General features: G+C 38.0%; 1 protein-coding gene across 1 annotated transcript in view; it reads left to right on the forward strand.

The window, feature by feature from the left end:
- Window positions 1–5,330: 5,330 nt before the first annotated feature.
- Window positions 5,331–27,411, forward strand: part of LOC150078186 (kelch-like protein 10) — a 252,986-nt gene continuing 230,905 nt past the window's right edge. Inside the window, exon 1 of the mRNA XM_090385275.1 lies at window positions 5,331–5,428. The gene's annotated coding sequence lies outside the window, so the exon portion shown is untranslated. The remainder of the gene's footprint in view (window positions 5,429–27,411) is intronic.

The raw sequence follows: 27,411 nt of genomic DNA on the forward strand, positions 1-27,411 counted from the left end.
TCAAACAGTTTACTGACCATGGATAAAAGGGCAATGGGTCGGTATGACTCTGGTTGTTGGAGTGGTTTAGACGGATTTTTTATGATCAGTTTTACATTGGCGTTTTTCCATTCTTCTGGGAAAGATCCATGGGACAAGCACTTATTGAAGAGGTCGAGTAGAAACTGGATGTTAATTTGGGTGGTCTTTTTAAGGACTTCGGGTTCAATGAGATCTGGTCCGGGACATTTCCTCTCTTTCATTTTGGTAAGAGCCTGCTGCAGTTCATCTGTGGTAAATTGGTCTTCTACAGCATTGTTGAAGTAGATGTTGTTTGCCTGGCATATTTCTTGCTGTTGTACTGTCAGAGGATCAGTATCTGTACCAAAAAGCGTGTCCAGAATATTGGCCATAGACTGCTCCCACGATGTAGTCATAGTGCCGTTTGGTGTGAGAGTGGATTGGATAACTTCGCCCCTCGGGAGCTTGTTGGTGGTGATGCGGTACACCACCCCCCAGGGTTCAGTATTGCCAGTCGTTTTGACGAGTCGTTCCCAAGATGATCTTTTACACTGCCTTATAAGGGAGGTGTAGTCGTTTCTGACTCTTCGATATTCTTCACGGAGGGTGTTGACCTCATTTGGGGGCCAAGAGGTACGAGCTCTCTGAAAGGCTTTTCTTTTGGAGTGTACAATTCGGCGAAGGTGCTCCAGCTCTGGGGACCACCATGGGACGGCATTAGGCATTGGTCTTTTCTTTCTAATTGATTGATTGCAGGCCTGGATGATGATTTCTGTTGTGAGCTTTTGATGTTGGTTGGGGTCCAGTGCTGGAAGATCAGAAGAGTTGTGGTTCTGGATCATGGTCTGCAGCGTGGAGCAAAAGATTTCCCAATTGGCCTTGTTAATGGCATAGCGACTAATATTGTAGTGAGGTGGTGGAGTTGGATCAATGGATCTTGTAAGTTGAAATGTAATAGCTCTGTGATCTGAGGTGGTCCAGGCCTCATTGACCTGCCACCCAGAAATTTTGCTGGAAATGGATCGTGTAGCTATGGAGATATCTATTGTGGATTCCCACAGAGTGCTGGAATAGGTAGGCAGGTTATTGGGCTTGTTCAGAACCAGGAAGGGAGAAGTGGCCAGGAAATCTTCAAGAAGCTGCCCATTGTGGCACCCAGAGCGATCAGTGGTCAGGCTGTACCAGGTAGGAGAGCGGCAATTTACATCTGCCCCAAGGATAATCTTGCTGTTGGGAAGTGTAGCAAGGACTGTACGTAGATAATTTATTGTTGGAGTGATATCTTGGCCAGGTCTGCAGTAGAGGGAGATGAGGTAGAAGGCTCCCAACGGGCAAATTACATGGGCACACGCCGCCCATGCAGTGCATAGGGAGGAAATTCTTGTAACCATGATGTTAGGGTTACGGACAGCTATGGCAGCCCAGGGCGTATCTTCATCTGTATGTATGATTTTGAAAGTCAGGGGGTATCCCCTGACTTGCTTTGAATGGGTATATGGCTCCTGTAGAATTAATATGTCAGCATTTTCCTCTTCGGCTCTGATTCTAATCTGGGCACTTACTGCACGGGCTCGCTGGGCGTTTAGTTGGATAAACTTTATGATATTGCTGTTGAATGATTTAGGGCGTGCTGCCATAATCGGTCTTTATTTGTTGGTTCCTCTTAGCTTTTAGATAAACAGGGCACTTACTGTCCCTGAGAGAATGTGCTGCATCGAGCTTTGCTGCTTTGCAGTTTGCACAAACTGTATCTGTAGATCTGTTTGGGCAAGAATTATAGTCATGCCCTTTTTGGGCACAGTGCCCACAGGTAGACACGGTTTGCATGCATGTGTGGGTGGTGTGCCCAAAATGGCAGCATCGGAAGCACTTTGGAACAGGCACGTGCTCCTTGAAGCGGTGACTGCTCCAACCCATAAAGACTCTGTCCTGTAGTTTGAGCATGTTCCATGCCTGTGGAGAAAGCTCCACCACCCAATTGTATAGCTGGGGAGACTTGGAGCTAGTGTGATATTTTGGTTTGATGTGTTCCTTGGCATTACTTATGTCAGTTAATTCTTGGAAGTTTCTGTTGAAGAGTTCATCTGTGATGTTATCTGGAGTGATATCCTTGCCCACATCAAATATACGTATGGATGGGCCTCTCTTTTTAGGGATTTCTGCTGTAAGACCTAGGGTACTGACTGTTGGATTGGTGATGATAGAGTGAGCCTCTTGCTTGGTTGTTGTTTCAATGATTACTCCAACATTTCTTGTTTTTCGGATGGACTTTATTCTTGTGGTTTTGAAGTCCTTGGCCAGTTTCTGGACAACGGTAGTTTTTACTGCCTCGCTACTGTCTATTGTCGAGTTTTCCACTGGCTTTATTATGACCAGATGTGGCGTGCTGAGTAGTGTTTTCTTCTTTGTTGATGGTAGTTTGATGCTTGCGGTTGTATCTGGAGTTGTCCTCAGCGCTTGGGTATAGGATAGGGGGCGCTGTGGCATTTCTTTCCCCCTTCCTTCAAGGTAAGCTTCTAGCTTAGCCTTCGTTCTCTCATGTTCTACATGAAGATTTACCAGAACATGCTCCATTCGGGACCATACTTCTATGATTTCTCCTCTGACAATGGTAGTGATTTGATTGCTCTGTTCTGCCATTATTGCCTCCAGGTTTAGGCGCAGTGAATGAATTTGTTCTGTTATAGATCCATCTAGTGACTGTACGGTGTTAGCATCTGTATTCAGTGATGTAGAGTCTTTGGGGTCGTCATTCTGCGCTGGCAGCATGTTAGCTTCTGTGGCGACCCTCGGGGCAGGTTTGCACTGGCATCGGGCACAAAAGTAACGCTCTTTAGCTACCTTTGTCATTTTAGAAATTAGTGACCGTCCTGAGCAATTGCCGCATAGGGATCGGCTGCAGTCGCCATTGCAGATTATTACGTGTTTTACCTTCTTCAGGCAGGCCTGACAGGTGTGTAAAAAATCTTCTGACGACATATTGCTCATAGTGTGATTTTGGTCAGTTGTAGTGCTGTCTCTCTCTGCGTTGTTTTTTCCAGCACTTGAAATGCCGCTTTTGCATTGGCTGCAGTAGTATCTAGATCGAGGCGTGGAACTTATCTTTGGAATCGCAGAACTTCCAGAACAGCACTCCCCTAGGGTTCTTTTGCAGGGGCCATTACAGATCAAAAAGACTTTAATATTTTTGCCGCAGGAATCACAAGTTTGTTGGCTTGCGCGACCAGGCATGATGATGATTATTAAAAGGAGGGAGAATTGGCAAAGAACAAATGTTTAAGGTAGCACTACAGTTGGGGCGGAAGGCTTCTGCAATTTTTATTATTTTTGTTTATTTATTATTATTATTTTTTTTTTTAATTTATTAGAAAAATTACTGCAAATTCTATTTAGTTTCTCAAGTTCCTTATTTTTAAAGTGTTCAACTGCTAGGCAATAAAAGCACTTCCTACTATGTGAGGAGTGTTTGTCAGTCATTAGCATCAGTGAGTGGTGAACTATCTGTGAAACACCGAATTCGGAATTATTCAGAAAGATCTCCAGCTGTTCATACTTCGGTGCAGCCGGAAGGCGACAGGTGTTAAACCTCTGCGTAGTTCGCCATGAACTCATCTTCCCTAGAAATTCAGCTTCCTCCTAACTCCGGCAGTCTGGAGGGTAGTCAAGTATCATTATTGCTGGTCACGTTTGCAGGGAACAAGAAAGAATGGTGGGGGGGGGGGGACTGAAGTGGCATCTAGAAAGGTGACAGAAAGCAGGTTCCACAGGAATACGGTAATTTAAGACGTTACAGACGGAGCCAGGGCAACATATTTTGTCGCTTTATGCAAAAATAAAAACTTGTCTCTTTTGTACCGCCATCCTTTTATTTTCACTCCCCTCCTCAACGACATAAACAAAAAAAGAGCCCTCCTGTGTGACCTCACGTACTGCTCCCACATCGCCTGCTTCTGCCTACTGAAAATGATCAATGAACTTGTAGGTGGGAAAATCCAGGCTCCTTGCCAATAAGGGCGGGTTCACAGGGTACGGCTTGGGAGGAGAGAGAGAGAAAAGAAAGAGATTGACCCACTTTTTTGAAAATAGCAAGTTTTCTCTCTTCTTTTGCAAGTATATATATATATTTCTTTCTTTAATTAAATTATATATATTTTTTAACTTAATTCAGCTATTTTAAATAAGTATTCCCTACTATATTAAAATACAGACTTCTCTGAAAGTAACGCATTATAAAATTTGTTTGTTGCTATCTGTTGTTTGAATGTAGTCCGAATAATCAGTTGATCTTCGAATTTTAAAACTTTGTTGTGAAAAAAAAAATGATACAAACATACAGTGAAAAGGAAGCTGTACTACTAAAGGAAAACTCAGTTTTATTCTAGCTGTTAGTATTTCTACATCAGTCAAAAAAAAAATAATAATAATAATAAAGAAATAAAATAAAATAAACATAAAACAGAATATTAATACTATTCCCATCATCACAAGATCCAATTGTGCTTTGAATTTAGCCAGACTCACTGCCTCTTCCTTTTGGGGTGGCATTTTATTCCATTGTTCGAATGACATCCGGATAATCAATTGATCTTCCGAATTTTAATACTTTTTATTGCGAAAAAAAAAAAAAAAATGCCCGTTACCCATTGGGGAATTCCATGAAATCTAGTTTTTTTTTTTTTTTTATTATTCCCTGAGATTTTATATCCATTGAGATTTTATATGAAGCATCCTGACTTTGTTCGAATTGTTAACCACCCTTACCACCTTAAAATCGCCGGCAAGCTTTGACAGTTTCCTTTGGATACCATAATCTAGTTTCATATGACAATTAACGTTTTCTTCTTCAAGGGACGCTGATTAATAAGTCTTGAAAATGGCCTCTTTTGTGTAGCGTATCACAAGATCTCTGATAATACATGATACGTTCTGAAGTACAGAGATCCGACAAGTTGGCTCTCCATCAATTGTATTGAAAATGTGCTGACGCCGTATTCATCTGAGGTGGAAGAAACTAAGGATGATATTCTACCAGTGCAACAGTAGTCAAAATTTTTGAGTTTTCGTTTATTATTTTATGTGTCTTTTCGCCGTATCTCTACTGGTTTTTGAAATTTTATTATTAAAAAAAAAGTTCTGGAAGATTGTTTATAATCGCCCTGTATAATAAAACAAAGTGGGTCAGTTAAAATTTTATAAATTGTATATACTCTCTTTACGAGCAAATGTTTTAATAATATTAAAATATATTTACTAATATACTATTATTTTTAATACTAATATTTGAATAATCGTATTCTATTCAATAGGCCTAGGCCTATATGTAACAGACAGTTTGAGGTCTGCAACCTTGTAGAAGACATACTCAGTATTATCAATGGATGATCGTAGCCGAGTGTGGCCAACATAGTTTTCTGCACTGCAGATAAAGGTATGTTATGTTACTATTAAATTAAAATATGTTGAATTTATTCCTCTTTTAATACTTAAAAATTTAAATTGGTTTTATTTTGTTGTTTTAACATGAAGTATTTTGTCAGTAATAGCTTCGCGGGGACAGTTGTAAATGGGGATTCGAAACACTTCACAGTTGTTCCCAGGAACAAATAAATAAGTTTTTTTTCTTGTTATATTCCTGTATGGCCAAATAGGGTGTGAGAGAGAGAGAGAGAGAGAGAGAGAGAGAGAGAGAGAGAGAGAATGCAAGAATATTACCGTATTCTGTGATCACATGGATTTGAAAAGCTGTCAGTACAGGCTGACGCGTTTTTAAATCTTAATTTGAGCGAAAACTTTTAAGTATTCAGGAATATATTGTTCTTGTTCAACTAAATAGAGAAAGAATTGAGACAAGATTGAAGTTCTGCGCTATATATAGTCAGAATTAATAATTTTGTAACGTTTCAAATCATCCGCGAAAAGTTGCCATTTAATGTTGGCAGACTGGAACACGGACAAAAAATCATTTAAATATAGTATAAACAGACAATTGGGATGAACAGAATCAAAAAATATATGAAATATATCGAGGAATTTCTTTACTTTTATTGGCTTGTATAAATTGGATAAATGCAGTGAGAGTGGAGAGTGGATTTTTAGGGAGAATACCTTATTGATATTTCCATAAAAGGGTACAGGTAACTATTGGTTTTGACGATAGCGTTAAGTACAGTAATGGGAAGGTAACTAATTAAATCAATTCTATTCCCGTTTGTTGTAAATTGAAATTATTCGAGCGTACTTAAAAGCTCAAGAATAACAATTGCCATTTGTTTAGAAAACCAAAAATGTTTAGATGAACAGGGACGACAACGTTTCTTTAAAAAAGGGTGGTAGAAAGACCATTCGGGTCAGGACTAGTAGAATCTTGTAGTGACCTACTCATAAGTGGAGGTATGCTGGCATTCGGTTCTTCGGCAACCATCGCATAATTCTTTAAAGAATTAAAAAAAAAAAAAAAAATATATATATATATATATATATATATATATATATATATATATATATATATGCTAGCAGAATCTCTATGGAATGTTAAATTTTTTTTCTTATTGGTATTTTAATTTTTCAATAAGTTTTATTGAAAAAGGAGGCAACAGTAGTTTTTACGATATTTACAGCTGTAAAATAAATTTTCTGTCTTCAGGCATACCTACAATCGTAAAAGAATAGACTTTTTTTTCTTTTTTGTCATTATTTCATTATGAATAACTTAATTAGAGACGTAAATGCAACAAAAAATAAATATATATATTACAGTGGACTCAGGTTTTCCCTGTTCATCCAACAGGATATCACAACACCAGAACTGATCATGGCCTTGACTCGGGACCTCATCACGTAGCGTCCATGTTACGTGAGGTGAAGCATGAGCGGAATACACTGTTCCTCTGTTTGTGTTCCCTGTTGCTCTTTTTAGGTTGGAGGGTGATCCCCCACAGTCAGCTTGCGGGGGGAAGACATCGCACCTGTCGCTGCCAGAAAGTGTGTTCGTTTTGAATAGCATGTATTTAATTAAAAAGTGAAGAATTTGTCAATTTTCTGACAGCTTTTGTTGTAAATGTAGCTTTGACATAGCTCAGGCACTAGACTGCCTTATGGTGAATAGCCTGTAAGAAAGTTCTTCTGTAGAGCTGGGCACAGAACGAACCTAATATCACTTTCAGGTCACATCGAGCAGATATTGGTGTTGGCCCAAGTACACCCTTACGCGTTTTCTAAATATCAGAACTACATTGGTTAGCCATATTAGCAATATTTATGATTACAAATGATTTCTCCCAGTGAAAACTATTCATAGATCTTCAGGTATAAAAGCTTAAAGAGATGGTCATTATCAGAGCACCCGAGGTATTTTGGAGCCCCGAGAGAAACGGCATTTCTGCCTCCCCTTCTAATTAGAAAAAAGTTTTAGAAGGCTGTTTATTATGATGATAAATTCATTTTTGTGTTTGGAAAACAAAAAAATTACATTACTGTGAAGACTGCATTTTTTAGTATGTTTTAATTGTCGCATTAGGATATCAACGTTATCCTCTTCCTTGATTTTAAATCGTCTTAATTATTCATCACACCAGTGAAATCCAAGTTTGAAGCTGATATAATTTTAAATTAATAATATTTCCAATGAAATTAATCATTTCTGTGACATTGATGACCTCAAGTAGTTTCTAATAATCTAATATTAGATTATTAATAATCTTATTTCTAATAATTTTCTATACTGATATAACACTTAAAGCTGTTGAACCAAAATTAACTCGATTGCATACCTTCAAGGATAACCAGTACCATCAGCAATACCTTGACAGAACTCAAGCTGTACCTCAAAATAAATAAATAAATAAAATAATCTGCATTTGACCTGGCAAATCTGCCACTTTGGTTTTTTTCCTCTGACTCACGTACAGTTCTTGAACCCACGCTTGACGGAACTCCTGTCCCTAGTGTAGAGAAACAAAGAGACCGTAGGATGATCTTTGATTGCAATTTCGATTCCATTATTATATTGAGGGGCTCATCACAAAACTCAACCAGAAGCGATAGATTATACACATCGCTTCTGGTTGAGTTCTTCCAATCAGCAAAATCATTGGAACTAACGAGGCTGCCAGCTATATAGTCAAAATGGTAAATGAAAAAATATAATCCGCAAACCTTTGGAACTCCGTGTGTTGGAGAGTTCCAAACTTGACCTTCGTTCTCCGAAACTTTGCTCAAACAGGTGCCAGTTTCACTTACCGGATCATTTCCTTCCCATTGAGATGTGGACGTGTCTTATGTAGAGCGGTTCCTGAAAGTTAGTTCAACTCCGCTTCGGTATACTGTAATGTAATGATAGGGAACACTGTAAAATGGCCAGAAATGAGTGTAGTGTTATGTTTTTGCAATATATGTGTTCTTGTTGTTTAGTTGTTTCTGGCCACTTTGCTACAAAGGAGCCCGCTTGCCACGAGCAAGCGGGCCATAATTATAAAATAAAAATAAATTTTCTGTTTATACTCTGGGAGGACTACACGGCCAGAAAGGTTCAAAATATAGAAAATACAAGAAATAGGACCGTATTTAGTAGTCACGCGTTTTGAACTAGTCGGCTACGGCTACTGCGTTGCGATAAGACAAGAATTCCCCATCCACTGGAAGAAGTGCAATAAAACTAGAACATGCTCCAGTACCACTGGGTATCCAACCCAATGGTACTGGAGAATCTGCTAGTATTGCACTTCTCACGTCCCCGGAAAAACTAAAGACCAGCCAATCCTACCCACCGTAGGGACTAGCAAAATAAAACAAAAAAAAAAAACAAAAAAACTCACAAAACAGAAATAGGACAGAAGTTAAAAACTAGGAGAAATAAAAGGTAAAAGAGAAATCCACACCAAAATCCAAAGTCAGTGCATAATAATGAAAATAATAAGAGGATGAACAGAAATACCCCACTCAGAGACGGACTTCATATCTTCAGTCTTCAGTTTAAGTACCTAGAAGGAAAGTCAGACTGTTGGTAACTCTTTTCCATGGATATCTAAACTGCTCAACAAAATTAATAGAACTAAATGTTTTTCATCAGTATTTTATTATGAACAGCGTCGCCGAAGGCGAATATATGACGTAATAGGCATCCTGGCATGAAAATTCCGAATATCCAATAGAAATCGATCTACCACATTAGAGAGTCGCACATTATGAAAATTATTCATGCCTATAAACACATGGGTTACGACCACATCATTCCCGTCTTTTGGCTTGCTCAGTGCGATAGCCACATCTCCAGTACTCAAGATAGCAAGTCATCGTAGTTTAGATCAGTGCTTCTCAAACTATTTGTGGTGAAGGACCAGTTTCTTTTATTTCAAATCCATCGCGGACCGATGCTTTTGTAATTCGTCGCTTTTGCGACGAATTGGAAATTCATATTTCCAGTTCGTCGTGGACCACACTTTGAGTAGCATTGGTTTAGATGATTCTTTGAGATGGCGAGCCGTTGGGCACCTTGAAGCCGGGCAGTCGCAGGCGGAGGTGGTACGTTGGTTTAATGTATCACGCAGTGTTTTCTCGGTACTATGGAAGCAGTTTCAGGAGACTGGAATCGTTAACAAGAGCCGGCCAGGTTCGCCCGTAGGCTATGTCAACCAGAACAGACCGCTGTCTGGTTCTAACAGCAAGACGGAACCCTACGATGTCCTGTATACTGTAATGTAATGATAGGGAACACTGTAAAATGGCCAGAAATGAGTGTAGTGTTATGTTTTTGCAATATATGTGTTCTTGTTGTTTAGTTGTTTCTGGCCACTTTGCTACAAAGGAGCCCGCTTGCCACGAGCAAGCGGGCCATAATTATAAAATATCTCTTGAACTCTCTCATCAACTCTCTCTTGAGGTTGCTGTGGCCACAGGTGAAAACATTTTCAACCGGATTGTGTTAGGATGGCTCAATTCAAGTGTACTCTGCTCAAGGAAGCCAGTGGGTTGTATCCCATTAACCCTAAACAACCGCAGAGATCGTCGAATTGGTGCCATGAACATGTGACTTGGAGCTCTGGCAAATGGAGTACAGTTCTGTTCTCTGATGAGTCAAATTTTAGCCTACAAACATATTCTAGACGTTATTTCATCTGGAGACGACGAGGAAAACGGTACCATTCTTCCAACATCGGAGAAGAGGACAGTTACGATGGAGGTGGTGTTCTCGTGTGATGTGGAATAATGATGAACATCCGCACTCCCTTCATGTTTTTGATAGGGGTACCGTAAATACTCAGAAGTACTGAGAACAGATCCTCAAACCTTATGTGAAACATTTTAGGGGTGCAGTGGGTACAGATTTTCTTTTCATGCATGACGCCACTTCACATAGAGCTAAAGCGGTGGAGGAACAGCTTGAAACTGAAGATATCCAACGACTGCTGTGTCCAGCACGATCACCAGACTTAAATTCTATGGAACATGCGTGGGATGCCCTTGGGACATCGCATTGGCTTGGCGCGTCGCATTGCACACTGACCGCCGATTCCTTGGTCACTTGGTGAGCTAAGGTCTGCGCTGGTGGAAGAATGAGATTTGTTGCCACAGAATCTTACAGAGACCCTTATATCGAGCATGATTCACCGCTATTTGGCCTGTTTAGCCGTTGGAGGGGATAATCTCCTCATTTCATTGCCATTCTATGGTACGCAGTCATACCGAATTTTGTCCCGATTCATCGCAAGCTGCACGAGTTACACCACGTTTTCTACGTGTTCTGTTTTGTTAATTTTGTCCAGCATTGTAGCTCAGTTGTCAAGTCTGTAGTAAAAATCACCTGGAAGTCGAGAGGTAATAGAAAAATCACCTTAGATGTAAAAAAAAAAAAAAAAAAAAAAAAAAAAGATATAGCCATAGGAATCGTTTTAGCATCAGCTGCTAAGGTACTTGCATGGTTCGAATTAGTTTCATCCAGCCAGGATGAAACTACGATATGAAGAAGGTCTAGGTATTAATTACTTCCTGTTATTGAAGACTTCAAAATTAAATTTTTGAAAGGCTTGAAAGGAAGTTTCATTTTCTAGTAAGACTGTTTCATTACTTCAGATAAATTATTAACATTGGTTTACAAGCTGGCTCTTGAATCAGAATAAAAATTATTTAAATATATTTATTTATTTAAAGATATAAAATATGACCTCAAGTTTCTTCAGAGCTGCAGCTGCAAAGTCTTGTATTGACTAGGCCATTTGAAAAGGCTTGAAGTTAAGAGAACCATGTTCTGATAATAAAAATTATAATGGAATGGCGCGGCCTCCACATCTGGAGGCCTCATTTTAGGAAGGATGTAGAGCTGCTGGAACGGGTACAGGCAATGGCAATAAGATTGGTGAGTGGAACAAAGGGTGCTCTTAACAAGAAATGCTTCAGTTCTGCAAATTACAACATCTAGACTAGAGACTAGGTACCTGCCAGGTGATAAATCTGATTGAGGTGTTTAGGTCTTTGAATTGATTGAGCAAGCTCAATGCTGATGGGATTCTTTCTCTTCCACATATGAGGGGGGGGACGCAAATTCAGATTGAGGAAGGACGATTACAGAATGGTTGTACGGAAATTTGCCTTTAGCCGGCGGGTGGTTAAAAGCTGGAACAAAGTTCCATCTGTTGTGGAAGTTTATAGCTTAAATAAATTCAAGGAAGAACTGGACAAACTATTGGAGGGAATGGATAGGTGAAATGGGAATTATTTATGTATTTGTTATTATTTATTTATTTTATTCATTATTTATTTATTATTATTATGTTTTTTTGTGTGTGTGTGTGGCTGATGCTGTTTAAGCTTGCTTTCTTTCATCATTTGCCCCACTACTAATGTCTTCGTGAGACTAGGCGAAAACCAGCGACAGACAGTCCTATTGGTAGCGAATGTAACTTCAAGTAATTTATTCAAGTAATGTAACTTGTTTCTAATATAACTTCCCATTGAAATCCTTCCCCCCCGTTTCTCAGTACAATCTTGTTCAAAGAAATTTGAATACAACCGATGGAAACTACAGAAGCCACTTACTTGATCTCGTGGAAACTTTCTTTTGTTACCATTCTATCTGATGCCATGTTTACGTGTTCTTTCCATGCTTGGAATGAATTATTAGCCAAGTTTTTCCTACCCAGTTGCAGAGTCAGGGTAAGAAAAACCCTTAAACTCCGAAAAACGACATGGGGCCCGTGCCCCCATGTCGTTTTTCGGAGAATATACATAAATAGTTTAAATTCCCTTAGCTACAAATTTTTTTTTTTTTTCCCATTGTTAACATAGGATTTTATCTATTTTTGGATTGTGGCTCAGCTATTTTCAGCTTAGTACAGTTGGCAACACTAATGCTGATGTGGTCGCCATTGTAGTTCGAGGCGTCACACAGTTTGGTCCTGCGTAATGTTTACTTCAAAGTGATTCAGACTTTAGCTGTGTGCCTGTGTCCGCCGGTCACATTATGTTTGAGTGTCATATTTGTTTTGTTCTGTGCATTATTTTGTGCTTTGTTTGTGCACAAAATGGTGCCCTTCCTGTCATTTTTTTCTGGATCCGCCACTGTTTCTACCCATCATAATAATAGAGGTCTTTCGTAGATTCATAGGAACTTTTTTTTCACTACCGCTTTGAATTTTTCCTCTATGAAGTGATACTTAGATAACGTTGCACTTGTAACCTTTCTTGTATATTAAAGAAAGAAATTGATTTCTCATGTTGATAACCTAATGCTACCTTTTCGCATATTAGCACTCTATTAATCTCACTTTTTTACTTTGTGCATAGTTTATTGTTCTTTGTATCCTTTCGTGCGAGGCTCAACCTCTAGCAATTGTTAACCCCTGGCCATGCTGCTAAGGGACTTTGTATAGTTATGGTATTGCATATACCCTTGTGTTGTACAATAAATTATTTATTCTTTTTCTTCATTATTCGTCTTCTGACGGGAGTGGGTGGAGAAGCTACGCTTTCATAAATGCGTTTATCAAAAATTTCACAAACGCACTTTAATTACATGATTATAGTCACACAATTTAAATTAGACAAAGGTTGTGAACTTAACACAACGTTTCCCCTTCCGATGAACAACCTCTATCGGGTCATTGCTCGAATCGCTGAAGACCACTTACGAACCCCACCCATTTCGTTTGTCAACTAGTATTTTCCTGAAGTAGGGGAGAAACCTTGTAGTGTTTAGGCCAAGGGTAGTGAGGTCAGTCAAGTCAACAGACACTTTTCGTCTGGTGTCTTTCATCTCATTGGTGATGTTCCAGAACGGGATTTCATTTAAAAGCCCATTGAAATCTTAGCACCACGCTGTGCTGTCGAACGTAATGACTTTCCGCCTTGTTTGTACCCTGCTGGATCAGATCTTATTGTCCGAGATAAAAATATGCAAATTAATAACGTTGTCAGGGCTCGTCATACCATGATAAGGATAGACGAGCGCTTAATGTCGTCATTACCAGAACTCTGGTGGTGCGGCTACATTTATTACGGGTGTACACAAGCATCAAGGCTAGACCAGTCTCACAACCCTTCTTTATGTTCTTATGAAGAATGGGTGTGGCTTCTTAGGGTATTGTCCTTGTTCCTTCTAGCCTCTGAGGGTATTGTTCATTTGTTTCCATCAGCTTGTAGTCACAGGTTTGCTGCTCGTTTATTATCTGTCTGAATTTCTTAGTCATTTGCGAAATAATTGTATGTCTTCAAGTACACATTAAACATTCAGCGTTTTGTTGTTTGCCCAGCGATTATCACTTGTCTTTTATATATAATTTGGCTGTAACTGAAGTACTTTGCCATTTTACAGCATCTAACAGAAAAAAATTCTCTACTAGGCAAAACATGAACTGCAAAAGTAATGACTTTTAGAGACCGCCTTACGGCTGTTCTTATGTTGCGAAAGAATTTGATTAGAGTGGGAAAATTATAGGTTATTCACTCAAAGGAGGCACACCAGAAAGTTTTTATGCATCATTTTACTCGAAATTACAGTTTTTAAAGTTAAAAAAAAAAAAAAAAAAAATTAAATGTAATATAAAAATTTTACCCATTAAAATTTTATATACGAATATGTATCCGAGAATTTAAAGGAATGACCTCCACAGATTAGTCTAGACTCTATAGTAATAGCGAGAACAAAAATAAAATAAATGTTCTGTTTATAAAAACTCCGGTACAACCTCGTGGTTAGATAAGTTTAAAACTAATTATTTTGACGAGAGTATACTCTGGCATAGGGCGTCCGTGGATTGGCACCAAAGTTCCTGCGGCCTATTATAGTTGAATTGGGCACCAGGAAGGAGATTAGGATTCCTTTATTACTGGTGAATTGACATCAGTCACGGGATTGGGGTCAATATAGAGAAGACAGTTCACAGATTCGGCATTATCCAACCAAGAATTTATGGGTGCCTGGTTCTATTTTCTCAAAGTATTAAGTAATTTGTAAGTAACCAATATGCATTATAGATGAGATGGTTTTTTTACATTTTTTATGTGAGATATATAATTAAAGAATAACATGTGTTATGGATGTTATGATGTACCCTGCCAGTCAAAAAAGTCGGGGGCAAATATAATTTGAAAAGAATTAATAAAACTAAAATATTATTTTGAAATTAAATTTTTATTTTTTGAAATAATGCCCTAAACATTTAATAAAATTCTGTCTGGTTATACATGCTTGATGATATTCTTGAATTTTTGATTTTAACAATTTGTGTCGGAAAACGCGCCACCTGATCACGTATTCTCAATTCTTAAAATTGAAAATATTAAGAAATACTTAAAATTTAAAATATTAAGAAATGCGAAAATTGAAAGCTGAGATTTATAAAACTTCAAACATTAAAGCTCGAATGAAATGATTTCATGCATTTGTAGTTATTTCCATACTTGAATTACATGGGGGGAAAATGGAATTTTTCCTCCGATGTAGTCCAAGTATGGAAAGCATGAAGGAAAAATTGAATTCTCTTCTAATATTTGTCTACGAGATAATCTGCAAATTTCTCTGCAAATATAAGACTTTGGATTGTTATTGTGATTATTAAATAAAAAAAAAAAAAAAAAAAAAAAGAAAGCTTGAACGCGCGCAGTGTCAAGGATGTCATGAGATTACGAAACATCCTTTGATGGCCCGCTGTGCTGTTCGCAGAGCATCCGATGATTGCACAACGGCGATGGATCAACACGTCGTGTATCCCATTCGGTCCCAGTACAGAGATGTTCTGATTGGGCTGAGATTCTGCCAGTTGGTGCGCCAAGGGAGGCCTTTTCAGTATTTTTAAAAGCCTATTTGCATACGTCTGGCGCGAAAGGGAATGGTTCATTCTTCATTGTCTTGTTGAATGAAGATGTCGTTCATAGAAAACATTAGAAACATTTGAGTGTAGTTGGTTCAACAATATGGAGACAGTTTTCATATCTCGGCATTGCCCAACCAAGAATTTATGGGTGCGTGTTTCCAACACCTCTCGAAGGTTGTTTAGTGTTAACTTTTTCATCCGAGAGGATAATTTTCTTGCCAAGACGGGTCATGGAAAATTTTTGCTTTTTCTTTCCTATAGTTAGGCCCTGAAAGTTGCTGTACTTGTGTGATATATTAAAATCGCAACGTCTTTGGATTTTCCTGAAACTATCTAAATTGGCTATTAAGGTAGTTTCTGCCACATTGTATTCTTTATTTATCATTTTTGAGGCGTTGAAACCCTCACCTTTTATAGAACAAGTTTAGTTTTGTTGGTACTTTATGTATAGGGCGATTTAAAATTCGTGCGTCCCAAAATGAAAGACTTAATGTCTTTCATCTGGTACCCATACTAAATTTTTATAAAACCACATCGGTGGCAAAACTGTTACTCCGCATGGAGAACAATGGTTGTAAGGTTGTGCGTACACAAACTCATCCAAGCCGGTTTGTTCGTGTCGAAGTAATCATGATAGTTCTCAACCATTTTCAGACTTATCAAGAATACAGCGATTTATGCGAACGCATTAATTACTCCTGGGAGAATATACCCCAACGGACACCCCCCTCAATTTAACGATGAATGGGAAAGCGTGAATCCGTACTGCGGAATCGCTCACATCAACTGAAATATTGTTTGTTATCCAATAATACACAATTTCTTCTGAAACTCAGAAGAGTGTTGGCATTGACGATGTGGATATGAAACTATAATACAGAGTGGAACATTGGCTAATGCCAATATTCCGCTCTGTATTATAGTGACAGCCGAAAGTTCTGTAGACGGGAATATTGGCCAATATTCCCATCTATAGAACTTTCGGCTGTTACTTAGAATCAACAAAGGACGATCGGCTCTATTTTGAGCACGGCATCCAAGCATTAAGTGAGACGACTGCTTCTTAATTAAGGCAGATAAAAGACTTCCTACAAACTTTCCGGGAACGCAGAGATCAGCGGGTTGCCACTTGATTAGACGATGAATGTACGGCAACACCCCTAACAGAGCAGTACACGACATTTCACGCAGCACGCGCACCAGGTGTTTCCATTTAATTGCGGACGAGGGTTTAATTATATGCAACAAAATTATGGATTCCCTTTGAGTAGGTGCAAAACGTAAACAAATCTGTCAGCTGGCGAGACGGAAATAGATCAACGGGTTGTTGGCTTTCAGTGGGACGGAAGTCCATTTTCTGCTATACAGTCGACAGGTATTGTTCGGTGCTATTCGGAAAGCCAATGGTATAACCATCACAAAGACTATGGAGAGTCCAAAAAAAAAAAAAAAAAAAATCCGCAAGAAATTTGGTTAGAACAAAAAAAAAAAAAAAAAAAAACCCCTTATATTCTGCAGATCAAATAACAGAGAGACCCAGAAGTAAATAGCCTACTTTTAGAGTTCGTATTTTGACAAACTGAGGAACTTAGATATTGGCTTTAAATGTTATTTATAGTTAATAAGGATCTTCTTGGGATTTTGTATCTAATGGCATTTTGTTTATTAATTTAATGCTTAGTATAGTCACCGCTATAAAGCCATAAAGAATAGGAGGGTTCAAAAGTTTTGTAACATTATTCATTAATCATAATACAGTAAACCCTCGCTTTAACGGACTAATAGGGAAGAAGGGGTGTCTGTTAATGCCGAAAGTCCGTTAAATCGAATGTAACCTGGGGAGGCATTTTTTATTGTTCTTAATGTAAAAAAAAAAAAAAAAAGCTTTGATAAAATATACAGTACTGTACAATATAAATTATAATGAAGAATATGTAATATTCTGTTGTAAATAAAAATGTTGCAATTTGGCCTTTGATTTACGAATATCAGAAACAGTTTGTTTGTTTTTTACACCGTCAATTTCACAAACACGTGCTACTGAGACGCCTTGTTCTGATTTCTCAATTAGCTCTTATTTCTGTGCCACATTTAAGTTCACACGCATTCTTTAACTCCTTTATCACTTGATGCCATTTTAAATTGTAAGGATTGCAAAATTATTTAATAAATAAAGTCACAATTCAGAAATCATAGAAACACTGTGTATACAACCTGACCGCACGATAGCTTGAGGCAGGCTGAAACCGAAACAAAGCGAGTCGGTAGATCTGCAGTTTAGTGTCTCGAATCGCGTTCAGCTCGCAAGTCACCGCCTGCTCTTATCTGTTATCTGTAATCTGGGAAAATAGCTATTTGAACACGTTTTCAGAAAGAATACAATTTCCTGAATTTCATTATACAAATAAAAGTAATTATCAAAACAATAATGGAAATAGGTCATTATTAATTTTTAATTAATAATAACACTTGAAGTTTTGTATAACCTAAAAAAATGATATGGACGAGATTAATATGTACATTACTGTATTATTATTTGTCCGGTCCGTTAAATCCGAAATCCGTTATATTGGGGTCCGTTACATCGAGGGTTTACTGTATTATGCATTATATATGATAATATACGTTATGCTGTGCATAATACACTTCATTCGATTAAACATTACATTGCATTATGATATTAAACATTATGCATTACATTAATTGTTATATTTAAAACTAACATGACATATGGACTTAAAACTTCTAGAGATCCCATTAAAGCTAAGCATAAATGGATTCAAATTGACTGAGCAAAAATGAAGCGGTTGATAAACAAAGTAAGTCGAAGTCAAGAAAGTCAACTGATATTATGTTTTGAATATTAACGATCATTCAATTCTTAGCTCAGAAGAATTTTTATGCAGATTATTCACATTCCTGTATTTTACGATTTAATCAATCCTTCTTTGGATGTTGCGACCTCAGCTGTGTGCTTGATTATTTATTTTATAGAAATAGTATTTTTAATAATAAATAAATAAATAATAATAAATATTAATATTATTCATAGTGGAACGAAGATAAATTTTTTTTAAGGCTAATTCACTTCAGTAGTCAAACCAATTTCTGAAACTCACTCTGAATGCAGAGTATGATGCGTTATTTGAAGAGAATGCGTTATTTTGCATTTTCGTTAGCAAAAGAATTAAAACTTTCCGAATATTTGATGATTTTAATCATTAGTTAACGATGTATTCACTTCTTTTCGAAAATATTTGGTGATCCACAATTTGCACGTCATTAACTTACTGAATTAATTAAAAAAAAATTAAAAAGCAATTTCCTATGAAGCAAGAAGGCAAACGTATTCATAACTCCTTGGATTCCTAGACTACACCAGAATTTTTCCCGCCAGAGCTCTCTTCTCTCCTAATAAGGCCTGGCCCGCCTCCCCGGGGCGGTGATGGAAACTGGGGATGTTAGTGGTTCTCCACAGGCTCCAGACTACGTGGCCAGACAACAACACAACCCACATTACCCCTTCACAAAACACACACAAACACACACCCTGGCCTTATGCAGAGTATTGTATTCTACACAGAGTGAAAATGCGGAGTTGGGGGAGACCATCAGTGCTGCCAGACAAAAAAACACTATATCACTGTGAGTGATATCTAATCAGGAAATGACCTATGCAATTATTTACCTATGCATTTGTAGTGCGCGGAATTCTCAAGGTGAAATAAATATCACAATGTAATTATTCACCTGCGTTTACATATGTCACTTAGGAAAAGGCCTTTTGCTTCGGATTTCATAATGCATCCCAAAGAGCAGTACTAAAATATTTCACTGAAATATTTACAAAATACTAAATTACTGTATTTACAATATTCATTAATACAATATTCATTACAATATTAATACAATATTCATTAATATACAAAAAACCTTACAATGGAACATCAAATGTTAGACAGGGAAGCACGTGCACGAGGTTGGTGAACGTTATGGATGCAGTTGTCAATAATTATTGCATTTGTAGTGACATAATTGCCTTGCCCTCTTCTCCAATTGGCTCGAATAAATATCACTAGGAGGAAAACTTTTTTAATGTATAGAGAGATATTTGGGATTTTACAGAGTGTTTTGTGTGCAACATAAACTGGTGGGTCTGCATCATCCTCAGATATTTGTAGGTCTTTCCCTCTGTCATGGCTTCAATCTCTTCACCTGTCTTCAACTGGTAGTGTTGTCCGACAGAATGTCCTTGATGCAATCCATCGTTATTATTATGATTTATTCAATACAAAGTGGAGCAGTGTGATGTTAAGAGCAAATTTATTATTATGAAAAAACCTTTTCTCCTTTTATGGGTTTTTTTCCTCTCCGTGACAGGTACTAGTACCAAGTGCATGAGGTGGTTGGTTTTGTCCGGTTATCATCATCATTATTATTATTGTTATCATCGGTCGAGAAACTCTCGTACTGTCTTACAAGTGTTCAGGATTGTGGCTTTCTGGAGTTCCATATAAGTGTTCTCTGGGAGGCCTATCGTTGCTAGTCTCATATTTAGGCTCTTCGGCACCATTCCAGTGGTTGACACGATGATTGGGACGGTTATTACTTGTTTCATATACCACATTTTTTGACTTCCTGTTTTAGGTCTGAGTACTTCCTGGTCGTTTCCTCGTATGTTTTTTATAGGTTGCTGGTGTTGGGCACAGCTACGTCGATCAAGTAGGTAGTGTCTTCTTCGCCCATCTTTCTGTCTTTGTTTTTTCTCTGTGTGAGTGCGATCTCCTTGTTGAGGTTAAGGTTGAGTATCGTGTGCCATTTGTTTACCTTTTTTATGGCTTGGTAGATTTGTGTTTTCCTGGAAGTAATCCCGCAAGTTTTAATAATAAATAAATAAATAATAATAAATATTAATATTATTCATAGTGAAACGAAGATAATTTTTTTTAAGGCTAATTCACTTCAGTAGTCAAACCAATTTCTGAAACTCACTCTGAATGCAGAGTATGATGCGTTATTTGAAGAGAATGCGTTATTTTGCATTGTTTAATGAGGCCATCAGTCCCATCCTTCTTTACGGGCTATGGTCAGTCTCTCGATAGCCGACTTCGGATGGTGTTGGCGGCTCTTGGTCATCATTATCTTGGTCGATCTCATAATCTCCTCCAACTCGGTGTTAGTCCAATCTATGATCCCGAAGGAGTAGTACGTTAGTACTAGGACTGTGGAAGTGTTCATTGCTGCGACCATGTTCCCGCCATTCAGCTTTGATTGTAGTAGGCTTTTCAGTCTCTGATGGTATTTCTCAATCAGGCGGGCCTAGATCTCCTAGTATTCTAACTGGTGGGTCTGTATCATTCTCAGATATTTGTAGGTCTTTCCCTGACCGGTGAAGAGATTGCTTCAATCTCTTCACCGGTCTTCAACTGGTAGTTTTGTCCGACTGGATGTCCTTGATGTGCAATCGATGGTTATTATTATTATTTATTATTTCTCCCTGATTGGGGGATTCCACTCCGTGACGGGTACTGCTACCAAGTACACAGGATGGTTGTAATGTCTGGTGTTACTGTTGGTCGAGGAAATCTCTGACTGTCCTACAGGTGTTCAGGATTGTGACTTTCTGGAGTTCCTTGTAGGTGTTCTCTGAGAGACCTATTGCTGCTAGGCTGCTATGTGGGGTCTTTGGCACCATACCGGTGGTTGACACGATGATCGGGATGGTCGATACTTTTTGCATATGCCACATCTCCTTGACCTCATGTCTCAGGTTCGTGTACTTCCTAATTTTCTCCTCATGGGTTTTCTGGACATTGCTAGTGTTGGGCACCGCTATGTCAATCAGGTGGGTAGTCTTTTCCATCTTGTCCACAAGGGTTATGTCCGGTCTGTTGTGCGAGATGGTTTTATCCATTATTATGGTGCGGTCTCAGTATAGCCTGTGGGTTCGGGTCTCTTGAACTGCCGGAGTTCGTACTTGTAGTGTGGTACACTTTCTTTGGTCAACTGGTATTTTCCTCGCTAACTTCTGATGTATTATCCTGGCCACCTGGTCGTGTCTATGAGGGTACTTAGTCTGGGTGATCACCTTGCACCTCGCGGTGATGTGTTGGATCGTTTCTGAGGCCAGGTGACATCGTCGACATGTGTCATTCGACATACCGGGCTCCTTTGCGATGTATTTCTATAGTTTCTGGTGTTGATTACCTGGTCTTGGATGGCCAGCATGAATCCTTCAGTCTCGGGGTAGAGCGTCCAGCTTGTGTGCCATGTATTGGAAGCATTGCTATCGATGTGATCTTGATGGAGGTCATTGTAGTGTCTGCCATGGAGTGTCTTCTTTGCCCATCTTTCTAACTTCGTTTCTTGTGCCGTGTGGGCGGGAGGGGGTTCCTCGCTTAGGTTGAGTAGGGTATACCACTTATCTATCTTCCTTATGGCCTGGTGGAGTGGTGCTGTGTTGTTCTTGAAGTAATCCTTCAGGTTAACTATCGCTGTTTTCTGTTGCTCTATCAAGCCCCTTCCTCCCTCTTTCCACTGCTGACTTCGGGTGGTTTTGGCGGCTCTTGGTCATCATTGCCTTGTCTTTCGCATGATATTTTCTGGCTCGGTGTTAGTATATGTTAGTACTCGGTGTATGTTATTATTATTATTTATTCAATAAATAAACTACATTGGCCCGGACACAGCATTCATGCACTAGGAGGTCAATAAAGAAAGTTATACATAAGCATACATGTATTTAAAATATAAACTATACAAAAAATTCGTATTTACATTATTAAACTTAATACTTTATAGTACGAGTTTCATGTAACTGTTAATAATTGGATATCTATTAGCTTATTCTTTTACTGTGTACAAAACATACCATATAATTCATTAGGTGGTGTTATTTTAGAATTGTAGCATGGAGTAGGCTTCTTCAGAAACTCTTTCTATAACCCCTATCTTCGAATATCCTCTGAAGATCAGTGTCTATATCGTTGACAAATCTTGAGTGTGTTATCTGGGAATGTTACCAAACAGCGCAGCTGGCCAAGGGAGGGACGTATCTGCGCCCTTTATTGGTCTGTAATTCTGCTGTTAGAATTAGGTTGCGCAATGAGTCTGTGGATGTCCACAGCATCAAGTCTTCCCGTTATGAGTTAACCTAGGTTGATGATGTTCCGGGTAGTTATTATAATCATCCGTGGAATTGTTTCTAAGAGTAAGGCTGCTTTGGAGATGGGGAATGCCAACTATTCGGTTAAGCCATCTTAATATGTAGTACTCCATCCCGATATGTTTTAGATACGTTTTTGGGACCAATGCTCAATTCTCTGTGGCATAAAGAGCAACCGGGGTGACACAATTCTGTGTATATTTTTTGATTAGTTTTATGTCCAGAAATCCAACCAGTTCTTGTCGAGCAATTAAATCTAACGGATTAATTATTACTTGTTTTACCGGTAACTTAACTTAATACAATCCTCGTTTGTACATATGCTTTTATTGTTTGAATCTATATCAATGTTTATCGTCCTGTAGGATTTCACATTATTGTTATTATGTTTATTGATCTGATCTCAGATACACTGTTAATGGTTACCTGTTGTGTATCTTGTTACTAATAAAATAAAAAATAAAAATAAAAATAAAATAAAAATTCAGACAGCAGCAAGGGATTTATGTATTTTTGTCTTCCCTAAAATGACTTTGGAAGGGAAGGTTTCTGTGCCATACCTATCGACGTTCCGAATTAAGACTCCACTGATAGTAAACGGTAGAGGGATCTTCCTCCTTGTTTTAGTGTATATCATCTGCGCTGATTTAGATGGATTTATTTCCAGTTCTATTAACTGTAAGCAGCTGTTGATATCCCAGATTTGTTTCATTGCATTCTGGAAGACCGTGGTTGCTTCCTCAGGTTTGTGACTGATGTTAAAATTTTTAAGGTCGTCTGCATATGATAATATGTTACGGCTGATAGCGAGAGAGTACACAAGTCAGCGCGAGGGTACATAAGTACACGTGCTCTGAGTGACCGGCGTTCAAGCCTGTGACTGTTAAATACGGTGCTGTTTCTGGTATTCTCTGTACCTTGTGAACTGACCGTGTGATCGTCCCGGATTATAAACAGAAAGTTTATTTATTATACAGCTGACAGCCATGCATGTATAGGCTGTCAGTGTAATGCGTACATGTAGAGTGTTTCATAACATGTGGGCCGTACTTCAGGATTGATTCAGAATCTGAAAATAAGGTAAAAGTTTATATAAACATGAATCCTATTCTGAACTGTTGGAAGAATGGCCTATGGTGCTTTATCGATAATTTATCGAACATATGACGGTAGATATAGGGAGGTCGTAATCCTGCTGTATAAGGCAATTGTAAGGCCGCACTTGAAATACTATGTCCAAGTATAAGGCCGTACCTAAAAAAGAAGACCTTGATCTTCCTGATATGTCATCTGTAAAGCTTGACAATCAGGCACTTTATAATGGATCTGTTTGAGATCTGAGAGGCTCCTAAGGGAATAGGAAAATAAATGAAGACGAAATTTTAACTGTTATAAATGATTCCAGAACTATAGGCCATAAATTCAAATTGCCGGGTAAGCGATTTAGACTGGCTTTTAGGAAGTTTTCTTTTAGCCAGAAAATGGTATTTTTAATTATTCAAAGTTGAGTTAGTTAAGGGTATTGTGTGTAGTTGAAACTGGACAGCTTGGGGAAATTTAAAGGTCAGCTAGATAGTACCTACGTGAACAAGAAAACACCTAAGTTGTTTATTTTCTTATATTTTTTTATTTTTATTATTTATTATATATTTTTATTTATTTTTAAATTTCCATTTCTTTATTTTTATTTTATATTTTTGGCTAGTGCAGCAAAAGTCTGTGGTTTCCTTGCACCGTACGGCTAATACAAATACTGTTTGAATTTAAAGCAAAATGGCTATAAAATTTTCAATGATTATTCATGTGTGCTTATTCTTATTTATTTTATTTTACATTTGTACTTATCCATTTTGAATCTATTGTTATTTTATTTTATTTTGTTTTTATTTTTTATCTTGAAAAATCGATAACCTCCTTTTCAAATTCAACAGCTGAAGTTCCGTAAACCGTCCAGAACCAGATCGATTCAGAATCGATCTGGTTCAATCCTGAATCGATTCTGAAAGTACAGTCCACACGTTATGAAACACGCCGTATCAATATACTTGTACTAGCGGATTTTAATCGTAAAAACAATATACTTTCATCCAAAGGACTTGAAAACGTATACTGTAGGTATTCTGTTGTTAATGATTTAAATCACACATGGTTGAAGTCTGAAGTTGTAAGGGTGAGTCGCTGATAATAAAAGTCACGCTATTATCGTTTGCATGTATATCTGCTACCCGTTTGTAACCTTTGGTATTACACAGGCCACTGCATTACTAAACACAATGCATTAACAAGTTTACCATTCCTCCAGTTGCAATTACTGTTAGTAGCTGCATTTCTGAATCGCAGGTACATATTTTCAACATTCTGATGAAGCAAGAAGTCAGAGTTATGAGCAGCATTTGAAGAAATTTCATAAATTGGTGATTACGTGACACGTATATTTTAAAGGTCTCAATATTTATTTACAGCGAAACTTACCATAAAAATGTTTATGGATAAAACATAGAAACATGACAAGGGAATAAGTCAGACATCCCAAATCGGGCAGTCAATATACGCTACCTTGCTCGATCTTGGAATTTTCCGGATTTTGGGTGGTTATATTATGGTTATATATAAATAAAAAAAAAAAGTAATAATAATAAAATATTTAAAAAATGCGAAAACTACTGAATTTCAGTACTGCAGAGTGTATGAGGAGTTCAGATGAAACCCAAGAAACATGGGTTCAAATTTCACACCCAGAAACTCTCAGTGAGATGGGTGGGTGCTCCTCCACCCAGTCCACTAAAGCTCGGTTGCACTCATGAGCTATTCCCTGCATGCGGTACTCCTCATTTATAGCAATTTACAGATTAATCCAGAGACATTCTGCAAAGACGGATATAATGTTGTTGTTAGAGGTGGTTTTACGGCAGCTAAAGGCCATTATGCTCCAAACAATGGTAGGAGAGGATATAAATCGAAGAAGAGTGAATAATTATACCCACGAGATCATGTAATTCTTTCATATCATTTTTGTTCTGAGTACCGTGTTGCATTATTATGTAATTTGTTATGTCGTTATTATTTATTTATTTATTTTGTAAAATTTATTATTTCAGCTGTAAGAATTTGATATGTGCCAAAATGTAGATGGTGTTCTTAATGTAACTTGTAATATATTCAGCCGTTAGCTGATGTCTGTCCCAAGCAGAGCAATTTCTAATAAATTGCAATATTGATTAAAAAAAATTTAAAACAGCAAAAGTAAAATAAACATTTCTTTATTCAAGCCTGTGATAAGAAAGCTCATTATTTTTTAACATAGTCTCCTCCACTTAAAGTACACATCTATCGCCAAACTAACACCTGGATACCACCAGAAAGAATTTGTTGATACTGTATTCAGGTGTTAGGTTGGTTGCTTTCTAAATTACTTATCAGTGGCGAAACTTCCATACGACCAGGTCCATCACTGCAGGAGGGGGGGATAACAACCATAGCCAACCAATGATTGGTTCCGTATAGTTGTTAAAGGGAGCCAGGGGATCTGTTCGAATATCTCTCGGGGAAGGCTATCTCTTCTGCTACGTATACACCAGAAACAGGACGAGTTGATGCGTTCTCTGTGTTGTTGGCCAGTAGAGTGGCGCATTCCAGCGATCCAAAGCTGAAGAAACTCCCAGTCATGCCACATGTAATATCGGATCATGCCAATTGTATTTTGAGACAATAATAAGATCAGTAAGATCATTTTGGAGAGTTACGTACATGAGAAGAAACAGCTGTCATCTGTGCTTCTTGTTGCTATATGCTTAAGAAGTTTGATTTGGATTGTGGGCCATCTGAAGCCCTCAGTCTGGATCAAACGGCGAGGGTTTATAGCGTTTTAATGCCAGTCAAATTTCAACTCCTTAAAAAGCCCGTTCCCCTACAGTTGCTGAAACTATTAAAGATTTTTTTTTTCCCTGAAGTGCAGTAGTACTCTCTTTATTCTGCTGACTTCGCTTTGAGCGAAGTCAGCTGAATAAGAAAAGGCACTTTCACTCCGATGAGGAGGTTCCACTTGGTTCTTCAATGGCGTAGTAAGCAACCAAAGAACTTTTTCTCTGACGATGACCAAAAATTAGTTTCGTGATGGAAGTGTGTATTGCAAGAGTAGATAGGAGACTACTGAAAAACAGTGAGGTTACTTATCACGTTTTTAATAAAGAGTTAGCTTTTATTGTTTTCGTTTGAATCACGTACTGCACAATATATACAATATTGAGAGAGAGAGAAGATAACATGCAGAATATGGTAAGGTACTGTATTGGCACAACATCAGAATTATATATATATACAGTATATGCTTCATGCTTTGGCACAGTGATCGGCAATAGACGTTCGCAAACGAAATTTGCTACACAGAGAGTGGAGTTTTTCCCCCCTGCTTGCAAAACGTTCTTGTCACTAAGAATTTTCTTTTTTTAGTTATATTTATTCATTTTAAAATTGCTCTTCATTTTTTAACCCCAAGGGACGAAGTGAAGGATTTATAGTACCTAAAAGGTGTCCTGAAAACCAAGTTAAAATTTCCTGTAACATTCGAACAGTAAAAGGGTTAAACATAGGGTTCTCATTTTCAACAACATTCATTAACTTTGATATCCCATTTCCTTCGCGAAGACGATAATATACTTGTAAGGGACAGGAAGTCGGAATTAAGCACACAAAACGATGCTTACAATACAATCTTAAAGACATGGTCAGTTATTCCATGCGTTCAGATGCATGTTGAGCTATATATAGGTAATGATGGGGATCCGATGTGGTCACTAGCTCACCTTCGCACGCAGTATTGCCTAGATTTCCTTAAATACTTGCTTATATGTGTGTGTATGTAGGAAATATAGGTAAATAGTCCGCTACGTTCTTAATAGATAACCAAACAGTGTGCTGGAAATACAACATCTGTCCTACAGA

This window comes from Mastigoproctus giganteus, chromosome 11 (assembly GCF_048544385.1).
Source record: "Mastigoproctus giganteus isolate SK-2022 chromosome 11, ASM4854438v1, whole genome shotgun sequence".
Lineage (NCBI taxonomy): Eukaryota > Metazoa > Arthropoda > Arachnida > Uropygi > Thelyphonidae > Mastigoproctus > Mastigoproctus giganteus.